We start from the raw sequence: 3,808 nt of genomic DNA, 5'->3' as shown, positions 1-3,808 counted from the left end.
CGGAGAGAGGGGTCCGAGGTCAGGCTTGGGTGGGGCAGTTCAAGGGGGACGAGGGGCGATGATAGGGCTGGTAAGAGTTATTACACAGTACTGCTTGATGGTTGTATTATGGATGTCTATGAGTGCATGAGTGGGAGTTCTATCCAACTGTGCTTTTGATGGCTTCACATGCTGCTTTCCGAGGAAGAGAGAGAGAGCTGCTAAGAGCTTTTAGTCGCAGAGAGAGCAAGAACATAGACCCACATCACACAGGTAGTGTGTGGGGCAAATGGAAAATTCACTCACCACACAGTGGTATACAGTAGTTTTGCCCTGAAGGATGTCGTATACAGATCCTTTCCAAAAAATGTGAATATCATGGAAAAGTTATTTTTTTTCCATAATTCCTTTCAGAAAGTGAAACTTTCATAGATTATAGATTAATTACACACAAAGTGAAATATTTCTAGCCTTTATTTGTTTCATCTTTCATAATTTTGGCCTACAGCTCCAGAAAACCCCCAAAACAGTATTTCAAGAAATTAGAATAGTGTGAAGAAAATCAGCAGTTCTCAATTGTTGTCAAGTTGTTGTTTTTTTATCCCATTTTTATCCCCCATTAGTGCTAATTTTAATGTATTTATCCTGGTTGCTGCTCCACCCTCTGCCGATCTGGGGAGAGCCCAAACTGGCTCCATGCTTCCTCCGAGACATGGGCAGTTAGCCAGCCGCTTACTTCTCAGTTATGACCGACTCCAGCCTCAGTCCACTCCCTCTGAATCTCCACCAATTTTTTTTAAATCGTCTTTGCTTGACAATCCGCTGAAGCCCACGGTCGTCCATGTTATTTCCATGATATTCAAGTTTTTTGGAAAGAATCTGTACTGTGGGCTTTTATCAAACAGGACAACACACCACCAGGAAGCTCCTTCTACAGTAACACCCTGCAACCGCCTGATGAAACATCACCGGAGTTCTTTATGGAGGCCAACAATCATCTTTTAGGAGGCGAGTGGGATCTCTCAGAGGCTAAAAGCACATATAGAGGCAGAGGGAGTCAACGGGAGTGTAGGTCCACAAATCACGGCAATAAAGACTGCAGACTCCAAGGCTAGCCGAGCGAGCGGCCGCTGAACGCCTCGGCAGCCGCGCGGAGGAGGATTAGGGCAAAAAGGATGGAAAATGGAGGGTGGGAGGAGAGAGCGCGGGAGAGAGGTGAGTGGAACGGGCTCTGAGTGTTCAGTCCTCCCCGTGACCTCCATGTTCTGGCCTGTCAGCGTGTGGGAAGCCGTGGACGATGAAGATTTAGGGAGGGACTCGAAGAGAGTTGGCCAAAAAAACAGATCGACGCGCCGCCCGGAACCAAAGTGGGCCGAGCGTGACGGGAGTATCTCCGAGGTGATGAGAGAGACTTTCACTTTAGATTTGTCTGCAGGGTGAAAAAATGTATACGGGGCGAAGCATGTGTCGGGATTATAAACATGATTCATATCAGCTTGTCATGCTGCCTGCGAGATATGAGGAGGATTAAGATATGCATGTTCAGGTTCAAACAGCAACTTTTGTTGAAGCATAAAGCATAGAAAGTATCAGGTTGTTAAGAAAAGGGGGGGGAAAGCTATTTCACTGGTGGGAGTTTTGACAGTGAAGTTCAAGGGAGCCCTTTACTATTTCTGTATAGCCTACACAATGTGGATCATTATAAAAACGGCTCTCTCAAATCAAGCAATCTGATTGGTTCACAGCCGTGGTATAGTTGGCGTATACCACAGCTAGAGACGCATCCCCGAAACACTCTGATACATGGATGTATTAAAAGATCAAAAGTTCTGAGAAAACAAATGGTGGCTAGCTAGCTAGCCTGCTAGCCTCGCAAACAGAGTGACTCTAGTAGCTAGTGTTTTCATGTCGTCAGTATACGGCAACTATGTGTAGCTAACCGCTAGCTAGCTAACGGCGATAACAATGTTCGCTACCAACCGAAATGGAAACATTTAAGGTTAACTTCGACCTCCGGGGTGGCTTAACTATGGACGAGTGGATTGATCAGTGCCTACCGGACACGTTATCTCCAGAAAAAAAAGCCACCTAGCCTGAGACGGTTTGCACGAGCATTAGCCAAAGTTAGCTCGCTAACGTTAGCTGTTTGTCACCAAGCCTGTCTAGCTGACGTTACGTTCAGCAACTGCGTCGGTTGTGCAGGGAGCCCGGGAGGGACTATTTTATTTACAGCGGAAGAGTATAATTTATGAATAACAGCCATTTAAATTGGAGTTGTTTATTCCTTTCATATTGCCATACTTAATCACCGTTTTATAGAAGCAATAGCTCACTTCAGGCCGTGATCTATGGTCATTATACCACACCTAAGAGTGTTTTCATGACCATATAGCACGGCCTGTCGTGAGCTATAGCTGCCTTAAATAATCTACGAGACTTACAGTACGTCCCATTTCCACTTTGCCATTTTAAAAATGTTCATTAAGAGCAACGTTTTTTTTTTTTTTTTTTTTTTATCCACAACATGAATCCCGATGGCACACTCACTGCTCCTTTTCTTCTTCTGCAGTTTTGTTTAACGGCAGTTGGTAAACAACTTAAAAGGTGCATTAGCGATCCCACACACACACACCTTGCATTAGCGAACACCCACACACACACACTGCTCAAACGACTCAGACCTTCACATTACTTATGTTCATTTGAATGTAGGAATTACAGGTGGTGTTTACGGAAAACATGGAGAGACATCTTGAAATAGATATTAAAGTGAAGTTTCTTCATGTCACTGTGGGTGTGTGTTGAACACACCCACTGTGTCGAACACACCCACTCGAGGAGTTTCGCATCACGCTTGGAGCAGTGCAGTCGGCTGCAGTTGCCGGGGAGCAACTGCGGCGCCTCGCTCCGAATCTCGCTCTCACGAGAGTCCCGTGGTTCACGCAGTCGGTTTGGCCGAGCAACTTTTCTAACCATCATGCAACGGACCAAGCGAGTCGCTGGTCGAAACTGCGCAGGACTTGCTCATCTCAAACAGGCCTAATGTCTGTAAATGTCATGTTGGTCAATATAGACATGTGAAAATGTCCATGTACTAATGAAAAGATATATTAAAAAAAAAGTTACTCTTTAAGAATCATATTTTCTCATATATCATGTTAACATGAACAACTGATCAATTTAAGCTTACAATATTGGCACATTCTGTGCCTTATGCACCTCATCAAACGTTGGCACTGGTCTCGTAGAATGGTGTGAATGTAAAGAAAACAGATCCACTGCCACATTCAACGGTTGGCAACAGTTTAGGTGGAATTGGCTTTGGCTCCGTCTCCAAACACTACGCCTTCCAGATGTAAGAAAGATTGTGACAGCTCGTCAAGAGCATATTTTTGTCTTTGTGTGTTGGCGTGGTTCCTGAATGTCAGCCTGGCCCCTGCCATAAATGCCAGCTTTATGAAACACAGTTTTTGTTGAAACTGTCACAGAGGTGTTGACTCATTTCTTTGGCTGAGAACGGCCGATGCAGCTTTTTGGAATAAGCCGCCCTGGAGGCAGTGTGTAGCCTACCTGCTGTGTGCGGGTTTGAGTCCGGGCACAAACCCTCACAGTGGGCCTCAGTGTAGCAGCCCAAATAAAACACTTATTTTCTGCTTTATAATCCCCTATATATGCCCGAGGACAGTTGGGTGTGTGTATTAATTAACATTCACAACTGTTTCTGAACAAGGAAGTCTGATAGAAGTCAACTGTATATTTAAAAAAAAATGCACCTGGAGAGGAGGGGGGGGGGGGTAGTCGAGTTGATGATGGCGCATGCTCAGTGTTA

The sequence above is a fragment of the Poromitra crassiceps genome (genome assembly GCF_964638095.1).
Source record: "Poromitra crassiceps genome assembly, chromosome: 6".
NCBI lineage: Eukaryota > Metazoa > Chordata > Actinopteri > Beryciformes > Melamphaidae > Poromitra > Poromitra crassiceps.
This window is presented reverse-complemented; position numbering follows the sequence as displayed.